Source organism: Hemitrygon akajei, chromosome 4 (assembly GCF_048418815.1).
Source record: "Hemitrygon akajei chromosome 4, sHemAka1.3, whole genome shotgun sequence".
Classification (NCBI taxonomy): domain Eukaryota; kingdom Metazoa; phylum Chordata; class Chondrichthyes; order Myliobatiformes; family Dasyatidae; genus Hemitrygon; species Hemitrygon akajei.
The window spans coordinates 169,810,430-169,830,892 of record NC_133127.1 but is presented as its reverse complement, the minus strand read 5'-3'; positions in this window follow the sequence as shown (position 1 = coordinate 169,830,892).

Genomic DNA, 20,463 nt, shown 5'->3' with positions numbered 1-20,463 from the left:
GATTATGAGAACAAGCTCTACTAGATAGTGAGATTGAGAAGGTGCCAGTAGGATATTACTTGGAAAAAGGAGTGTTGATGAGGAAGTGGAGATCACCTACAATTCCTGCAAGTGAGGAATGGAATATTGTTTACCAGGTAGTTGTCCCTAAAGTTTATCGAAATGAGATTTTGACTTTAGCTCATAGTGTGCCTTTAGGTGGACATCAAGGGGTAAGGAAAACTGTGGACAAGATTTTAAAACATTTTTACTGGCCTGGTCTAAGAAAAGATGTGGTGATGTTTTGTAAAACGTGCCATACTTGTCAAATTGTGGGTAAACCAAATCAAGTTACACCAGTGGCTCCATTACAACCTATTCCAGCATTTGGTGAACCGTTTTCTAAAGTTATTATAGATTGTGTTGATCCATTACCAAAGACAAAAACTTGTTGACTATTATGTGTACTTTGTCTAGGTTTCCAGAGGCAGTACCACTTAGGAATATAAAAGCTAAAACTGTGACAAAGGCCCTTATAAAATTCTTTACTTATTTTGGATTACCGAGGGAAATACAAACTGATCAAGGCAGTAATTTTATGTCTGGATTGTTTCAACAGATAGTTTATAAATTGGGAGCTAAACAAATCACTTCATCTGCATACCATTCAGAATCGCAAGGTGCCTTGGAGAGGTTTCATTCTACCTCAAGAATATGATTAGGACATATTGTGTGGAAAATGAAAGTGATTGGGATGAGGGTATAAATTTACTTTTATTTGCAGTAAGGGAATCGGTACAAGAATCTTTAGGTTTCAGTCCATTTGAACTTGTATTTGGGCATAGAGTTAGAGGACCTTTAGCTTTATTAAAAGAACAGTGGATTAGTAAGGAAATACACACTAATTTGTTGGACTATGTTTTGAAATTTAAGGACAGGTTACATAAAGCTTAGCCAAGGAAAATTTAAAATTGGCTCAGGAGAAAATGAAAATTTGGTATGATAAAGAAGCTAGGATGAGGATGTTTAAGCCTGGAGATAAGGTGTTGGTTCTTTTCCCAGTGCAAATGAATCCTTTACAAGCTAGATTTCATGGTCCTTATGAAATTGTGTCTAAAGTCAATGATGTGGATTACGTGATAAAAACTCCAGATCATAAAAGGTCAACACAACTTTGCCATATAAATATGATATAACCATATTTTGAGAAACAATCTGATACTGTGACTGTTGTGGTTAATGATAATGAGTTTGATTTAACTAGAAATATGATAGATGATTAATTAATTTTTAAATATAAGGATTTGTTTCCAGATGTTCCGAGAAGGACTACTATAGCTTCACATGATGTAAATGTTGGAGGTGCCAAACCTATTAAACAACACCCATATAGGATGAACGTAGAAAAATGTGAACTTTCTGAGAAATAAATTAAATATATGTTAGAGAATAATATTATTAGACATTCTAACTCGAATTGGAGTTCACCCTGTGTTATGGTGCCAAAACCAGATGGTAGTATTAGGTTTTGTATGGACTATAGGAAGGTGAATGCTGTAACAAAAACAGATACATATCCAATTCCTAGAGTAGATGATTGTGTAGATAAAGTTGGAAAAGCAAAGTTCCTTATAAAGATTGATTTATTGAAAGGGTATTGGTGTGTTCCATTAACGGACAGAGGTAGAGAGATTTCTGCATTTGTAACTCCATCTGGGCTATATGAATATAATGTTCTTCCATCTGGGAAGAAGAATACCCCAGGTACTTTCCAGAGGATGATTAACTCTGTGATTCAGGGATTGAAAGATACTGAAGCTTATATTGACGATTTAGTGACAGGAAATGATACTTGGGAAGCACACATTATTGTGGTGGAGAAATTGTTTGAAAGGCTTTCAAAAGCTAACTTAACTATTAATTTAGCCAGGAGTGAATTTGGACATGCCACTGTGACTTACCTTGGTTATGTTGTGGGTCAAGGTAAGGTAGCTCCTGTTCAGGCAAAAGTTCGGGCAATTTTAGAGATTCCCACTCCAATGGGGGAAAAAACTCTCAGGAGATTCTTGGGAATGGTAGGATATTATCGAAAATTTTGTAAGAATTTTGCTAATGTTGCCCTTCCATTAACTAACCTTTTGCAGAAGAATATGAAGTTTGTGTGGACAGTGCCTTGTCAAGAAGCATTTGAAAAACTGAAAACAATGATATGTCAACAACCTGTGCTCAAGGCACCTGACTTTGAAAAACCTTTTTCATTAGCTGTAGATGCTAGTGATGAGGCTGCGGGAGCAGTATTAATGCAAAGGAATGAGGGTGATGAGGTTGATCATCCAGTAGCTTACTTTTCTAAGAAATTTAATAAGCATCAAAAAAACTATTCGACAATAGAAAAGGAATTGTTATCTCTTGTTTTAGCTTTAGAACATTTTGAGGTATATGTTGGTACAACTCAAAAACCACTTATTGTTTACACTGAACATAATCCGTTAGTTTTTCTGAGTAAGATGAAAAACAAAAACAGAAGGTTATTAAATTGGAGTTTAATGTTACAAGAGTACAATACTGTGATAACTCATATTAAAGGTAAAGATAATGTGGTTGCTGATTGCCTATCTCGATATTAAATGTACAATGTAATTTTTTTATGGAGTGGTTTTTTACAATTGTAACACTCCTACTGTATTGTGAGTTGTAAGATGTTATATGATGATACTGTATTGTATATTGTGTATGTTATAAAATTTATACATTTGTTTTTCTTGTAAATAATTGTTAAAATTTTTGTTCTTGACAGACCAAATTTTTTTTTGGAGGGAGGTGTTACGTGCCCGTGACACGTGACAGTGGTACCCTTGTCATGTGACTAGGGTTGAAGTTATACTGGACTTGAGGTAATGGTCTTGTGATGGTGGAGTGACGTCATTTTCCCACCAGTAGAGATCATGTGACAGGTTTTTTTTACAAGGTATAAAAGGAGGACCCTTCCCTGTGAGGTGGGGCAGTTTGTGACTGGATTTGCCATGTTGACTTCATGCCACTGCGTGATTTAATGTTATGACGCAGTTTAGTTGAAAGACGGAGTTTTATTTAATGCCTAAAGTTTAAAAGGTCATTGCCAGCAGTTTCTTTATAATACTGCTAGTTCAAAAATCAGTGGAGCGTGAAGATCGGAGTTTGGGAGTTAAAAGATCGAGGAAAGTCGATTTCGACGGTGAAACAGGTTAGACCTTGTTTGATCACAGTTTTGTAAAGGAAAGGTCAGTGCCTTTAAGCCGTTTCGTTTTTCATCTTCGTAAATTCTTCATGGGAAAAGTAGTTCAACTGGGAACCGCAATAACATGAAGTGAAAGAGAATTTAAATTGTCTTAAAAAGTCTCTCCCTTAAATGGACTGTAAGCATTTTGAACTTCTGCAATATTACTTTGAAGAACTGTTTTTGCAACATCGCTTTAAGAACTGTTTAAGCTTCATTGCTTTAAGAGCTGTTTAAGCTGCCGCACAGCAGCTGATTTCCGGTTACATTAGTGATTTGTTTACTTTTGGGGGTTTGTTTTTCAGTGTTTAATAAATGTTTTATTTGTTATAAAAACCCCTGCCTCACTCATTTATTTATTGTTGCTGAATCCGTAACAGGATTCAGTGATGGTGATGCCCTGAATGTCAAGGGACGATGGTTAGAGCCTCTCTTGGTGGAGATGGTCATTGCCTGGCATTTGCATGGCTCGAATGTTACTTGCTATTTGTTAGCCCAAACCTGGATATTGTCCAAGTCCTGCTGCATTTGGGTGTGAACTGCTTCACTATATGAGGAGTCACGAATAGTGCAGAACATTGTGCAGTCATCTGACCTTATGATGGAAGGAAGGTCATTGATGAAGCAGCTGAAGATGGTTGGCCCACAGACATTTCCCTGAGGAACTCCTGCAGCGATGTCCTGAGGACAAGATGACTGACTTCCAACCACCACAACCATCCTCCTTTGTGTCAGGTATGATTCCAACCAGCGGAGGGTTTTCCCCTAATTCCCATTAACTCCATTTCAGCTCGGGCACCTTGATCCATAATCTGAAAGCTATGACCATGTTAACAGACCAGCAACAGTCCAATGGAACAAATTTGAAAAGGAGATCGCAGAACGTTGCAAGAAATATAAGGTTACTATAGTAGGTGATTTTGATTTTCCACATATTGACTGCACTCCCATACTGTCAAAGGGCTAGATGAGTTTGTCATATGTGTTTAGGAAAGTTTCTTTCATCAGTGCGTAGAAGTCCCAATGAGAGAGCATGCTATACATAAGACCATAAGATATAGGATTAGAAATAGGCCCGTCGGCCCATCAAGTCTGCTCCACCATTCAATCATGGGCTGATCCAATTCTTCCAGTCATCCCCACTCCCCTGCCTTCTCCCCATACCCTTTGATGCCCTGACTAATCAAGAACCTATCTATCCCTACCTTAAATGGACCCAGTGACTTGGCCTCAACAGCTGCTCATAGCAACAAATTCCAAAGATGTATCACCCTCTGAATAAAGAAATTTCTCTGCATCTCTTTCTAAATGGATGTCCTTCAACTCTAAAGTCGTTGCATCTTGTCCTAGACTTTCCTACCATGGGAAATAACTTCACCATATCTAATCTGTTCAGGCCTTTTAACATTCAGAATGTTTCTATAAGATCCCCCCTCATGCTCCTGAACTACAGGGAATACAGCCCAAGAGCTGACAGACATTCCTCATATGGTAACCCTTTCATTCCTGGAATTATTCTCATGAATCTTCTCTGAAACCTCTCCAATGTCAGTATATCCTTTCTAAAATACGGATCCCAAAACTGCACACAATACTCCAAGTGTGGTTTCACAAGTGCCTTATAGAGCCTCAACATCACATCCCTGCTCTTATATTCTATACCTCTTGTTGCGTACCTGTGGGTATCTTGTGCCTGTCACATGACCATGATGTAGTTGAGGCTATGCTGGGCATGATGTAATGGTCTTGTGATGGTGGAGTGATGTAATTTTCCCACCAGTGAGAGGTCATGTGATTTTTTTTTCAACAGGGTATAAAAGGAGAACCCCTCCCTGTGATGCAGGGCAGTTCATGGTTAAATTCGCCAGTGACTCCGTGTTGCTGTGTATTCGATGTTATGACGCAGTTTTGTTTTAAAGTGTTTTACTTTCTGCCTTAAGTCAAAGGTAATTGCCAGCAGTCTTGCTACAATACTGCCAGTTAAAGCCCAGTCGGAGAGTGAAGATTCATCGAAGTTCGGGAAGCTGAAAGATAGAGGAAAGTTAATGTTGAAACAGATTTGACCTTTATTTAATCTTCGTACGAGGAATTAGTAACTTGTGTCCATGATAACTCCTGTTTTGCTAAAAGACTTTTGGATGCAGAGTTTCGCCAAGAAAAGGTCAGTGCCTTTAAGCCGTTTTATTTCCTTCAGTCGTAAATCCCTCGGCAAAGCATACTTCGGCTGGGATCAGCAGTAACAGTGCGAAAGAGGATTTAATTACTTCAAGGAAAGTCTCTCCTAACTGACTGTGTAAATCATTTTGGACTTTTTGCAATACTACTTTAAAGAACTGAGTTCACATTTCTCGCTTTAAGAACTGTTCGAGCTGCCATATCGCAGCCAACTTCTGGTTAAGTTAGTCGTTTGTTTACTTTTGGTTTTTTTTGTTAGCAGTGTTAAATAAATGTTTTATTTGTTTTACAAGACTGTCTCAATTATATATTTATTGTTGCTGGATCATAGCACTCTAGAAATGAATGCCAACATTCCCAAGTCCCTTTGCATCTCTGCAGTTTGAGTTCTCTCCCCATCTAAATAATAGTCTGCCCATTTATTTCTTCCATCAAAGTGCATGACCATACACTTTCCAACATTGTATTTCATTTGCCACTTCCTTGTCTATTCCCTACACTATCTAAGTCTCTCTCAAGGCTCTCTGTTTTCTCAACACTACACACTCCTCCACCTATCTTTGTATCATTGGCAAATTTGGCCACAAATCGTAAAAAGAAGCAATCCCAACACTAATTCCTGTGGATCTCCATTGGTAACCAGCAGCCAACCAGAATAGGATCTCTTTATTCCCTCTCTCTGTTTTCTGCCAATTAGCCAATGCTCCACCCATGTTAGTAAATCCCCTGTAATTCCATGGGCTCTTATCTTGCTAAGCAGCCTCATTTGCGGCTACTTATCAAAGGCCTTCTGAAAATCCAAGTACACCAAATCCTTTGCCTACCCTGCTTGTAATTTCCTCAAAGAATTGCAGTCGTTTGTCAGGCAGGATTTTCCTTTTAGGAAGCCATGCTGGCTTTGGCCAATCTTGTCATGTGCCTCCAGGCACTCGATAATCTCATCCCTAACAATCGATTCCAACAACTTCCCAACCACTGGTGTCAGGCTAACAGGTCTATAGTTTCCTTTCTGCTGCCTCCCTCCCTTCTTAAATAGCAGAGTAACTTTTGCAATTTTCCAGTCATCGGGTACAATGCCAGACTCTATCAATTCTACATGATCTATATCTACATGATCTGCTATTAGAGAATAAGACAGGGCAAGTGATAGATGTGTAGTGGAACACTGTGCGTCCAGTGACCACAACACCATTTGCTTAAAAGTAAATATGGAAAAAGATAAGTCTGATCTGTGGGTTGAGATTCTAAATTGGAGAAAGGCCAATTTTGATGGTATCAGAGAGGATCTGGCAAGTGTGGATTGGGACAGGCTGTTTTCCGGCAAGGGTGTACTTGGTAGGTGGGAGGCCTTCAAAAGTGAAATTTCAAGAATACAAAGCTTATATGTGCCTGTTAGAATAAAAAGTAAAGATAGCAGTGTAGGGAACCTTGCATTTCAAGAGATATTAAGACCCTGGTTAAGAAAAAAAGGAGGTACATAACAGGTATAGGCAGATAGGAACAAATGAGGTACTTGAGGAGTTAAGAAATGAGAGAGAACGGTTAAGTAAGAAATCAGGAGGGCTGGAAGAAGGCATGAGGTTGCCCTGACAGAAAGGTGAAGGAGAATCCGAGGGGATTCTACAGATATGTTCAGAGCAAATTCAATGCAAGGGACAAAATTGGTCATTTGGAAGATCAGAACAGTAATCTATGTGTGGACTCAAAACAGATGGGAATGATGATTTTCTTTTTGCATCTGTATTTATTCAGGAGACCGACAGAGTCTATAGAAGTGAGGCAAAGTCACATCAACTTCAAGCACCCAAGATGGATTACAGAGGAGGAGAAGTTTGCTGTCTTCAGGCATATTGGGCTGGATAAATCCCCAGCATCTGACAAGGTGTTTCCTTGGAGTCTACAGGAGGCAAGTGCAAAAATCACCAGGTCCCTAGCAGAGATCAAGAGATGGTAGAGAGCACCACTGTGGCCATACCCCTCAGTAATTGTTATCTCGTTTTGGATGCGGTGAGGGGGACGACCTGACAGAGGACAACCAGAGCGATCGGGTCTCTGGCACTCAGCCTGGTTCCATGGTGCAGAAGGGAGAGAAGCACTCACATGGTGCGTTGCCTCCCAGGTGCCAGGATCGGATTTGGTGCAGTATTTTGAAGGGAGAGGGTGAACAGCCAGAAGTCTTAGTACACGGTGGGTACCCAATCACATAGCTAGAATAAGGGAGAAGGTCCTGAAGAGAGAATTCAGAGAGTTAGGTAGGAAGCTGAAAAGCAGGACCTCCAGGGTAGTAATCTCAGGATTGCTGCCTGTGCCACATGCTAACGAGCGCAAGAATAACATGATCAGGCATATTAATGCGTGGCTGAGAGACTGGTGTAGGGACCAGGCTTCGGGTTCCTAGATCATTGGGGCTTCTTCTGGGGGAGGTACGACCTGTACAAAAAGGATGTGTTACATCTTGTGATGGAATCTTAAGTTTTATTCATTATGGACTGTGCCTTTAAGAATCATGCCTGTAAGAGAGAGAGAGAGATGTACAGCACAAGCAGCTTGCGAGAGAGAGAGAGAGAGAGGAGAGGAGAGAGAGAGAGAGAGGAGAGAGAGAGAGAGAGGGAAGAGAGAGAGAGAGAGAGAGAGAGAGAGAGAGAGAGAGAGAGAGAGAGAGAGAGAGAGAGAGAGAGAGAGAGATGAGGAGAGAGAGAGAGAGAAGAGAGAGAGGAGAGAGAGAGAGAGAGAGAGAGAGGAGAGAGAGAGAGAGAGAGAGAGGAGCTACACGATGGACAGCTGGTGATCAGCACACTGGTATTTAAACAAGCATAACTGTCTCTTTCACGGGACACGCAGATGCACGAAGGTTGATGGTGGAACTGCCACTGAACTTTTAAGTGCCCACAAGGGTGGGGCTGAGGATCGATCGGCGACTATCAGTGCGTGTAAGGGTGACCCTGTGGAATCTACCGGTGTGTCTAACCCTCGCCTGGGTTGGTAGATTATCACTTGAAGACGGTGCTCTTAAGTTGGTCACGTTTGGCTAACTTGGAAGATTTGAAGGACATCGAGGAGGACTGACGACACCTGTTTACTTGGATTACACATCTCTCTCTCACTGTAATCCTGTGCACTGAATTGACTTTCCTTACCACACCATCGTAAGACTGTATCACTTACCACCTAAGCTTGAAGAAGTTTGGGGATTTATATATTTACCCTATATATGCATAACACTGTTAACTCTTGATTTACCTGTTTTAAGTCTAATAAAATAGTGTTTTGTTCACAGCAAAACAAGCTCCAGGTGTATTCTCTTGCTGCTGATACTTTTAAGGGTTGCATGAACGTGACAATCTGAACCCAAAGGATCCAATATCCCAGCAGGCAGCTTTAATACAGCTGTTCGGGAGGGTTTTAAACTAACTTGGCAGGGGGGATGGGAACCGGAGTGATAGGGCTGAGAAAGGGGGAAAACAGAAATAAATCAAAGATAGCATGCAACAGAGATAATAGAAATGACAGGCAGGAGATGAGGCTTAATCAAAGCCAGTGGCATGAGTTACAGGGCAACAGAGTTGTGGTGCAGTTAAAACAGAAAGCAACAAATACTGGACTGAGAGTGTCGTATTTGAATGTACAAAGCATAAGAAATAAAATGGATGATCTTGACATTCAGCTACACATTGGCAAGTATGATGTTGTGGTTGTTTCTGAAACTTGGCTAGAGGATGGCTACCATTGGGAGTTGAATGTCCAAAGGTATACTCTGTATTGGAGAGATAGGTTAGCAGGCAGAGGGGGTGGTGTGTAATTGTTATTGTGTTATTGTCTTGTTATCCATGTCTTTCTTTCTTTTTAAAAATTTGAACAGTTTGCTGTCTTTTGCACACTGGTTGTCCGCTCTATTGGTGTGGTCTATCACTGATTCTTTTATGGTTATGGGATTTATTAAGTATGCCCACAAGAAAATTCAAATTAATCTCAGTGTTGTATATGATGTGTGTGTGTGTGTGTGTGTGTGTGTGTGTGGTAGTGTGTTGGTGTGTTGTGGGTGTGATGTGCTGCTGATGTGGGTGTGGTGTGTTGTGTTGTGTGTGTTTGGTAAGTGTTGTTGGTGGTGTGTTGTGTGTGGTGCGTTGTGGGTGTGTTGTGTGTGTGTTGTGTGTGTTGCATTGTGGGTGTGTTGTGTGTGGTGTGTGTGGTGTGTGTGTTTGGTAGTGTGTTGTTGGTGTGTTGTGGGTGTGATGTGTTGTGTGTGGTGCATTGTGGGTGTGTTGTGTGGGGTGTGTGCTCTGTTGTGTGTGTTTGGTAGTGTGTTGTGGGTGTGGTGTGTTGTGTGGGTGTGTTGTGTGGTGTGTTGTGGGTGTGTGTGGTGTGGTGTGTTGTGTGTGTGTTGTGTGTGTGTTGTGGGTGTGTTGTGTGGGTGTGTGTGGGTGTTGTGTGGTGTGTTGTGGGTGTGTTGTGTGTGTGTTGTGTGGTGTGTTGTGTGGGTGTGTGTGTGTGTTGTGTGTGTGTTGTGTGGTGTGTTGTGGGTGTGTTGTGTGGGTGTGTGTGGTGTGTTGTGTGTATTGCTGTGATTTGCAGCCTGGTTTGGGGATGCAGTGTTTCATTCATCAGTGTGTTGTGGGTGTGGTGTGTTGTGTGTGTGTTGTGTGGTGTGTTGTGGGTGTGTTGTGTGGGTGTGTGTGGGTGTTGTGTGTGTGTTGTGTGTTGTGTGTGTGTTGTGTGGTGTGTTGTGGGTGTGTTGTGTGGGTGTGTGTGGTGTGTTGTGGGTGTGTTGTGTGGGTGTGTGTGGTGTGTTGTGTGTATTGCTGTGATTTGCAGCCTGGTTTGGGGATGCAGTGTTTCATTCATCAGTGTGTTGTGGGTGTGGTGTGTTGTGTGTGTGTTGTGTGGTGTGTTGTGGGTGTGTTGTGTGGGTGTGTGTGGGTGTTGTGTGTGTGTTGTGTGTTGTGTGTGTGTTGTGTGGTGTGTTGTGGGTGTGTTGTGTGTGTGTATTGCTGTGATTTGCAGCCTGGTTTGGGGATGTATTGTTTCATTCATCAGTGTGCACGTTGGTGGATCAATGACAGCAGATGTGATTTAATTTGAATAACCTGCTGAACATAGCCATGCGACATCAACCTCTGAACCCAAAAAAAGGAAGGGGAAGGTGTCTCAGTTCATATAGCCCTGCCTGGATAGTGTAAACCAGTCTGAGCACAGCCCGGATTCAGCTCTGGAAAAGGTTTTACGATTAACAGAAACTATACGACAGACTCAAAAAGCCCGACCCCCCTCCCACCCCCGTTATAATGCGCAGTCAGCCTGGGCTAGCACGAGAGGGCACAGTTTTAAGGTGCTTGGAAGAAGGTACAGAGAAGGGTGGGAGGCAGCAGAAAGGAAACTATAGACCTGTTAGCCTGACATCAGTGGTTGGAACGTTGTTGGAATCAATTGTTAGGGATGAGATTACAGGATACCTGGAGGCACATGACAAGATAGGCCAAAGCCAGCATTGCTTCATAGAACATAGGACACCTACAATACAGGCCCTTCAGCCCACAATGCTGTGTGGACCATGTCCTTACTTTAGCAATTACTTAGGATTAACCATAGCCCTCTATTTTCCAGAAAGAAAAATCCTGCCTGACTACTGCCTACTGCAATCTTCTGAGGAAATTACAAACAGGGTAGACAAAGGAGATGCAGTAGACATGGTGGACTTGGATCTTCAGAAGGCCTTTGACAAGGTGCCGCACATGAGGCTGCTTAGCAAGATAAGAGCACATGGAATTACAGGGAAGTTACTAGCATGGGTGGAGCATTGGATGGTCGGCAGAAAACAGAGAGTGGGAATAAAGGGATCGTATTCTGGCTGGCTGCCGATTACCAATGGAGTTCCACAGGAGTCAGTGTTGGGACCAGCAGTTTTTTACAATGCATATCAATGATTTGGACAATGGGATTAATGGATTTGTGGCTAAGTTTGCCAATGATACAAAGATAAGTGGAGGAGTGGGTAGTGTTGAGGAAACAGAGAGCTTGCAGAGAGACAGAGATAGTTTAGGGGAATGGGCAAAGAAGTGGCAAATGAAATACAATGTTGGAAAGTGTATGGTCATACACTTTGGTGGAAGAAATAAACAGGCAGACTATTATTTAGATGGGGAGAGAATTCAAAATGCAGAGATGCAAAGGGACTTTGGAGTCCTTGTGCAGGATACCCTAAAGGTTAACCTCCAGGTTGAGTCGGTGGTGAAGAAGACAAATGCAATGTTGGCATTCATTTCTAGAGATATAGAATATAAGAGCAGGGATGTGATGTTGAGGCTCTATAAAGCACTCGTGAGACCACACTTGGGAGTATTGTGTGCATTTTGGGGCTCCTTATTTTAGAAAGGATATACTGACATTGGAGAGGGTTCAGAGAAAATTCACAAGGATGATTCCAGGAATGAAAGGGTTACTATTGAGGACTGTCTGGCAGCTCTTGGGCTGTATTCCCTGGAGTTCAGGAGAATGTGGAGGATCTCACAGAAACATTCCAAATGTTAAAAAGCCTGAACAGATTAGATATGGCGAAGTTATTTCGCATGGTAGGGAAGTCTAAGACAAGACGCAATGACTTCAGAGTTGAAGGACGTTCATTTACAACAGAGTTGCAGAGAAATTACTTCAGTCAGAGGGTGGTAAATCTGTGGAATTTGTTGCCACGAGTGGTTGTGGAAGCCAAGTCATTGGGTGTATTCAAGGCAGAGATAGATAGATTCTTAATTAGCCAGGGCATCAAAGGGTATGGGGAGAAGGCAGGGGAGTGGGGATGACTGGAAGAATTGGATCAGCCCATGATTGAATGGCGGAGCAGACTTGATGGGCTGAATGGCCTACTTCTGTTCCTATATCCTATGGTGATCTCATTATTGGTGTTTCAGCCTAGTACGGCAGTGTGCAGTAGGACTGAGTTCATTCTCAGTTTTTGGCATGAGATAGAAACTTAGAACACCTACAGCACAATACAGGCCCTTCAGCTCACAAAGCTGTGCCGAACATGTCCTTACCTTAGAAATTACCTGAGGTTACTCATTGCCCTCTATTTTTCGGAGCTCCATGTACCTGTCCAGGAGTTTCTTAACAGATGGGGGTGGCCGGTGGTAACTGGTAAGCGCTGTATTGCCCGGAGGGGAAAACGGTAGGCTCATGACTAGTGTGGTGCATTTTCCGAGCATTGAATGGACTCGCCCATTTTTATATTGCATTAACCCCATCTTTCACAGACATGTCTGATGGTCCACTGTGGTGATTTTTGAATTTCAAAATTAGTGCAACAACCAACACCAAAGAAACCTATCTTTATAATGGAAGGTACTTTTCCATGGACTGGACATTCAAGCTGTCCTGTTCCATTGTGCCTCGTCTGTGCTGAAAAGGGACATCAAGTATCTCTCAACAAACTCCAGCTTTGCCAGCTCACTGCAGTGTTTGCGACGCGTGCTTTCTCACTGAATTCAGAATCAGGTTTATCATCACGGCATGTGACTTGAAATTTGTTAACTTAGCAGCGGCAGTTCAATGCAATACATAATATAGAAGAAGAAAATGGCAGCAAGAAGCGGAGAGGGAAGAGGTAAAAGAAGCTAGGAGAGAAGCTGTTTTGTTTTAACTGATCGCGGCAAAGAGGCTAAACTGCGCAGGCATGTGACGTAGCGCGCCAAAGGTTTAAAAGAAAGACCGCCATATACAGCGGCCATCGTCGGAGTGGACTGAGGCAGAGTGGGTCGGCTTTGGCTCAATCAGGCTTCGGCGAGAACAGGCAGAGGCGAGGTTTGAACGGGGCACAACTGCGCAAGCGCGTGAGAGTCGGCCTCTGAGGCAGCGGGAGAATTTAAAAAGTGAGCAGAGGCTGAGTACGAGCTTCACTCCAGGTGAGGTAAGGCCGGGTAAGCTCCTTTAATTAATCTAATTAGCTCAGGAGTAGGTAATGGAGACAGCAGTTAGGGCAGTCAAGTGCTCCGTTTGCAGTATGTGGGAAATCAGGGCAGACACTGTTGTCCCTGATGACTACACCTGCAAAAGGTGCATCCAGCTGCAGCTCCTTTCAAACCGGGTTAGGGAACTGGAGCTGGAGCTGGATGAACTTCAGATCATTCGGGAGGCAGAGGCAGAAATAGACAGGAGTTTCAGGGAGATAGTCATCCCTAGGAGTCAGGAGACAGGTAGTTGGGTGACTGTCAGGAGAGGGAAGGGAAATAGACAGGAAGAGCAGAGCACCCCTGTGGCCATTCCCATCAACAATAAGTACACCGTTTTGGATACTGCTGGTGGGGACGACCTACCAGGGACAAGTTGCAGTGGTTGCGTCTCTGGCACCGAGACTGGACCCTCAGCTCAGAAGGGAAGGAGGGAAAAGAGCAGAGCAGTAGTGATAGGGGATTTGATAGTTAGGGGGGCAGATAGGAGGTTCTGTGGAAGAGATTGAGAATCCCGGATGGTCTGTTGCCTCCCTGGTGCCAGGGTCTGCGATATCTCGGATTGAGTTCTCAGTATTCTCAAGAGGGAGGGTGAGCAGCCGGATGTCGTGGTCCATGTAGGGACCAATGACGTGGGTAGGAAGAGTGAGGAGGTCCTGAAAGGTGAGTTTAGGGAGTTAGGCACCAAGTTAAAGGACAGGACCTCCAGGATAGCAATCTCAGGATTGCTACCAGTGCCACATGCAGGTGAGTTTAGAAATAGTAAAATAGTGCAGATCAACACGTGGCTGAAGACATGGTGCAGGAGGGAGAGCTTCAGATTTATAGATAATTGGGCAGTTTTCCAGGGAAGGTGGGGCCTGATCCGGCAGGACTTTTTACATCTGAACTGGAGGGGGACAAATATTCTTGCAGGTAGGTTTGCTAGAGAGGCTCCAGTGGATTTAAACTAGATATGAGGGGGGAGGGGAACCAGAGTGTAGGAACAGATGTATGGGAGAAGGAAGAAAAAGAAGACAGTAAAGTTCTTTGTACCGTTAGAGATAAACAGAGAGGAAGAGGTGGAGAATTTAATAAATGCATTTATTTTAATGCTAGGAGCACTGTAAGAAAGGTGGATGAGCTTAGAGCATGGATTGATACCTGGAAATATGATGTTGTAGCTATTAGTGAAACATGGTTGCAGGAGGGGTGTGATTGGCAACCAAATATTCCTGGATTTCGTAGCTTCAGGTGTGATAGAATCGGAGGGACAAGAGGGGGAGGTGTTGCGTTGCTTGTCAGAGAAAATATTACAGCGGTGCTCTGGCAGGATAGATTAGAGGGCTTGTCTAGGGAGGCTACTTGCGTGGAATTGAGGAATGGGAAAGGTGTAGTAACATTTATAGGGGCGTATTATAGACCACCTAATGGGGAGCAAGAATTGGAGGAGCAAATTTGCAACGAGATAGCAGATATTTGTAGTAAGCACAAGGTTGTGATTGTGGGAGATTTTAATTTTCTACACATAGACTGGGAAGTCCATACTGTAAGAGGGATGGATGGTTTGGAGTTTGTAAAATGTGGGCAGGATAGTTTTTTGCAGCAATACATAGAGGTACCGACTAGAGAAGGGGCAGTTTTGGATCTTCTGTTAGGGAATGAAATAGGTCAGGTGACGGAGGTATGTGTTGGGGAGCACTTCAGGTCCAGTGATCACAATGCCATTAGTTTCAATATAATTATGGAGAAGGATAGGACTGGACCCAGGGTTGAGATTTTTGATTGGAGAAAGGCTAACTTTGAGGAGATGCAAAAGGATTTGGAAGGAGTGGATTGGGACAATTTGTTTTATGGGAAGGATGTAATAGAGAAATGGAGGTCATTTAAAGGTGAAATTTTGAGGGTATAGAATCTTTATGTTCCTGTTGGGTTGAAAGGAAAGGTTAAAAGTTTGAGAGAGCCATGGTTTTCAAGGGATATTGGAAACTTGGTTAGGAAAAAGAGAGATATCTACAATAAATATAGGCAGCATAAATGAGGTGCTCGAGGAATAGAAAGAATGTAAGAAGAATCTTAAGAAAGAAATAAGAAAAGCTAAAAGAAGATACGAGGTTGCTTTGGCAAGTAAGGTGAAAATAAATCCAAAGGGTTTCTACAGTTATATTAATAGCAAAAGGATAGTGAGGGATAAAATTGGTCCCTTAGAGAATCAGAGTGGACAGCTATGTGTGGAGCCAAAAGAGATGGGGGAGATTTTGAACAATTTCTTTTCTTCAGTATTCACTAAGGAGAAGGATATTGAATTGTGTAAGGTAAGGGAAACAAGTAGGGAAGTTATGGAAACTGTGACGATTAAAGAGGAGGAAGTACTGGCATTTTTAAGGAATATAAAAGTGGATAAATCTCCGGGTCCTGACAGGATATTCTCTAGGACCTTGAGGGAGGTTAGTGTAGAAATAGCAGGGGCTCTGACAGAAATATTTCAAATGCCATTAGAAACGGGGATGGTGCTGGAGGATTGGCGTATTGCTCATGTGGTTCCATTGTTTAAAAAGGGTTGTAAGAGTAAAAATTTGGATAGGTATATGGCAGGAAAGGAATGGAGGGTTATGGGCTGAGTGCAGGTCGCTGGGACTAGGTGAGTATAAGCGTTTGGCACGGACTAGAAGGGCTGAGATGGCCTGTTTCCGTGCTGTAATTGTTATATGGTTATATGGTTTATATGGTAAAAAGTGATACAGTAATATTAAAGTAAATCAATTACAGTCTACATATAATGAATAGATTAAAAATTGCGCAAACAGCAGAAATAATATATATTTAAAAAGTGAGGTAATGTTCATGGGCTCAATGTCCATTTGGGAATCAGTTGGCAGAGAGGAAGAAGTTGTTCCTGAATTGCTGAGTGAGTCTGTACCTCCCACCTGATGGTAACAGTGGGAAAAGGGCATGGCCTGGGTGCTGGAGGTCCTTAATAATGGACGCTGCCTTTCTGAGACACCACTCCCTGAAGAAATCCTGGGTACTTTATAGGCTAGTACCCAAGATAGAGCCAACTAAATTTACAACCCTCTGTTTCTTCTTTCAGTCCTGTGCAGAAGCTACCCCCCACCCCCATACCAGACAGAGATGCAGCCTGTCAGAATGTTCTCCACGGTACATATATAGAAGTTTTTGAGTGTATTTGTTGACATACCAAATCATTTCAAACTCCTAATGAAGTACAGTCACTGTCTTGCCTTCTTTATAACTGCATCAATATTTTGGGGTTTTGGGACCAGGTTAGATCCTCAGAGATCTTGACACCCAGGAACTTGAAACTGCTCACTCTCTCCACTTCTGATCCCTCTATGAGGATTGGTATGAGTTCCTTCAACTTACCCTTCCTGAAGTCCACAATCAGCACTTTAGTCTTACTGACGTTGAGTGCCAGGTTGTTGCTGTGGCACCATTCCACTAGTTGGCATATCTCACACCTGTACGCCCTCTAATCACCAACAATGGTTGTATCGTCAGCAAATTTATAGATGGCATTTGAGCTATGTCTAGCCACACAGTCATGGGTATAGGGAGAGTAGAGCAGTGGGCTAAGCACACACTCCTATGGACTCGGGCCCCAAGATCCCCCTGATCCCCCACACTGCCGAGAGTTTGTTTCAACCACGGATTCGGCAATTGTGCTCGTTACTATGTACGTGTCAATTAATTATTATTTCAATAGTATTTAACTCCATTCATTTCGTCGTAGTATTTGTTGAGACTTGGACAGGACATAGCTACACTTCGCTTCCTGCATTCCACCTTGCCTGAGAAATTGGAATGTTGAGTCAACTGAATCTGAAGACTCGCGGTATTCGTTTAATTCCTAGGTGTTCTTTTCAGCCGCAGTGTAGGCCTCGTTTTCCATTTGGGAGTTTTAGTTAACGGCCCTGTTTGGCCTAGTGTTTATTGTTTTCTTTCTGTGTAAAACTGTTCGCATTAAAGTCTGTGAACTATTGACCTGCTTCAGTGTCTCTCACTCCGCACCTGGACCATATCCGAACCGGGTGACAGCAAGTCTCGACCACACAAAGATGGGCCCAACAGAGAGAAGGCAGCTGACCTTGGCCGTGAGATTCATTGGTCAGAGTGATTCATTGAGGCAACAATGTTCCGTGGGAATTCCTATGTATAAACTCTAGTTTCTGTCTCCAGCGTGACAAGGGATCTTGCCAGGTAATGGACTCAGCAAAGTTTGAACAGTGATGTTTTGACATTGGTGCTTGAGGAGACAGTGCCTTCTATTCTCAGTGCATGTCCTGACTCTACATTTCGAGAGTCCGGAGTCTACATACCGAGCTTCTCTAGTCTACATTGAGTTTCTCCGGTATCCATTCCGAGCTTTTCAAGTCAGAAGTACCCAGGTTCCCAGCTTTGTGGTCCCGCGACTTGTGTCTGCTTCAAGCAAGCTTATCAACTGATTCAACAAATCATAATTCAAATCAATAGTGTAAATTCTGGAAGAGCCCTACTCCAAAAGCTGAAGAGTGCAAACACACAAGTAAAGTAACCCGATCAAGAGTATTTTTAACCTCATGATGAAAGTTGTGGTACAAACTGGGAAAATTGAACTTTCATGTAGCAAATTAAACAGACCTACAGAGAACCACCCAGCTTAGTGATTAAATTAAACCTGTCTCTGCTGTCTCAATCTGTAAAATTGAGAGTATATCCTAATTGTCTCTGGAAAAACTGAAAGATAAAACAGTGAGCAAGATTTGAAAAGGCTCCTTCTCTCGGTTTCAAGGTTTCACAAGAGCTTTTCTGTATGTTCCCAGGGTTTTCTTTTCCTGATTGTTTCCAAGGCTTAATGTGTTTAGGGTTTTTCAATGTCCTCCCCATCTTGGACTCCCAATCCTCCCTCTTGACCCTGCCCGAGGTTTCTTGATCTCAGTCTCTCGGGGGCCCCTTGGGGCTTCTCTCTCAAGTGTCCCAGGGCTGTAGAGTTTTCAGGTCTCACTTTAATTGTTGCTTAAATCCGGTGATTGACAGGTCATCAACCAATCCGTCGCTTCCTAATAAAGCGGCAGCTTGTATTAACTCTTTTTTATTAGAATATGGCCTTGTCGATATTTGGAGATATAAACACCCCAATGATAAAGGTTTCTCTTTTTTTCTCACACGTCCATCACAAATATTCCCAAATTGATTACTTTTTTTTAGATACATGTCTGTTAAACTCCGTTGTTGAACGTGCATATGACATCATTGTGTTCTCAGATCACGCGCCTTTAACGTTAACCCTTAAGCTTTCGGATAGATTTTTGAAAATGTCACAGTGGAGACTGAACCCCATATTGTTACAGGATCCAGCTTTTGTTAATTTTAATAAGGAGCAAATTTCTATATTTTTTGAATTTAATACAACTGAAGGAATGTCAAATCTGGTTATATGGGACACCTTGAAATCTTTTCTTAGGGGACAGATAATCTCATATTCAGCAGCCTTGAGAAAGAAAACTAAAGCAGAATTGTCAGTGCTTATTAATAAAATTAAACAGATAGATAAAGCGTATTCAGTTAAACCTACTGAAGACCTTTATAAAGAAAGGGTTGAACTTCAATCACAGTATGATTTGCTTCTGACCTTTCCCATTGAACAGCAAATTTTTAAATCTATAAGTTTATTTTATGTACATGGGGAAAAATCTGCTAAGCTTTTGGCGGGTCAGTTAAAGGCTGGGATGGTCAGAAGACAGATTTTAAAAATTTGCCGACCAGATAGAACAGAAACTTTAGATCCTTATGAATTTAAAAAAGGTATTTATGGACTTTTATTCTAATCTTTATAAATCTGAATTCTCTGATAGCACTATTATTATGAATAGATTTTTGCAAAGGTTAAACATACCTTTGATTCAAGATGTTGATATGTTAGATGCACCTATTAAACAAGAGGAGATAGCCAAGGCTATATCCTCTATGCAATTAGGTAAAGCTCCAGGACCTGATCCAAAAAAAGGAAAAGACCCACTGGAATGTGTCTCCTAAAGACCTATTTCTTTACTGAATGTAGATTTTAAAATCCTAAGATTCTAGCAAATAGGCTTGAGACTATCTTGCCTAATGTTATCTCAAACGATCAAACAGGATTTATAAAAAATAGGTACTCACATTTTAATATTCAAAGATTGTTAAATATCATTTATTCCCCTTCAGCCAAAGAATCTGAATGTATTGTATCTTTGGATGCAGAGAAAGCCTTTGATAGGGTGGAGTGACCTTATCTATTTCAGGTTTTGAAGAGGTTTAATTTTGGTCCAGGATTTATTTCCTGGATTAAATTGATCTATCATGCCACGGTAGCTGCGGTTCTAGCTAATAATCAAAAGTCTCCTTATTTTAGATTATATAGAGGTACCCGTCAGGATTGTCCCCTTGGTCCTTTATTATTTAATTTGGCTTTAGAACCACGTGCTATTGCTCTTAGGGATCCTACTTCTGTGCAGGGTAATAGGAGAGGGGATAAATTACATAAAGTTTCGTTATACGCGGATGATTTATTAGTTTACATTTCAAATCCCAAGAAATTTATTCCTTCTATGTTATCTATATTTATGGAATTTGGTATTTTTTCTGGATATAAACTTAATTTACATAGAAGTGAATTATTTCCTATTAATAATTATTCTGATTATTATGATCAAATACCTTTTAATATTGCCAAAAATCATTTTACTTACCTTGGTATCAAACTTACTAAAAATTTTAAAGATCTATATAGGTATAAATTCTCCCCTTTAATTGAATATACTCAACAGGCACTTTCTAAATGGTCACCTATGTCGATGTCATTGATAGGTCGAATAAACGCTATAAAAATGGTTATTCTACCAAAATTTTTATATATATTTCAAGAAGTTCCCTCGTTTGTTCCAAAAACATTTTTTGATAAAATAGATTCTTTGATTTTGTCTTATGTTTGGAATAATAAAAGCTCTAGAGTGATTAAACTTTTATTGCAAAAATCAAAAAAAAATGGAAGACTGGCTTTACCAAACTTTAGATTTTATTATTGGGCAATTAATATTCATAATATTACTTTTTGGATTTATGATATAGACGACCAAGATCGCCCTTCATGGTTACAGTTGG